Below are 457 nucleotides of genomic sequence, written 5' to 3' on the forward strand. Positions count from 1 at the left end.
TTAAAATGCAGCCTTGCTTTTAAAATAATTAAACCTCGGTTAAACAGTATAGTAATACCACTTATACCTACTCAAACAAGCCAACTTTTTCAGTAGAAAAAAGTAACAAAGTAAGTATAAATAAATGTAAATTTTGGCGCGGGGTGGACACCGCAAATGAAATTTAAGTTTCTCTCAGTTTTTAATTTTTACAGACAAAGTGGGTGCGACGGAGTATATGTGGATTTTAGCGTCTACTTAAACGCATTCTAACTCTTCACACTGGCAGGTTGTAAAAAAATTTGGCTGTATAAGTAAATGTCAAAGTCGAAGTAAAACCACGTTCTTAAAAACGCATTGGTAGCTTTATTTATTGGCGGGAAACGCATGAAAAAGAAAGTCGGAATAGGATAAATTGCAACCAAAATCCAATAAATTCATATTTCTTGGTCATTGTAAGTCGGAAATAACTGTATAA

This window comes from Leguminivora glycinivorella, chromosome 4 (assembly GCF_023078275.1).
Source record: "Leguminivora glycinivorella isolate SPB_JAAS2020 chromosome 4, LegGlyc_1.1, whole genome shotgun sequence".
NCBI classification, from domain to species: Eukaryota; Metazoa; Arthropoda; class Insecta; order Lepidoptera; family Tortricidae; genus Leguminivora; species Leguminivora glycinivorella.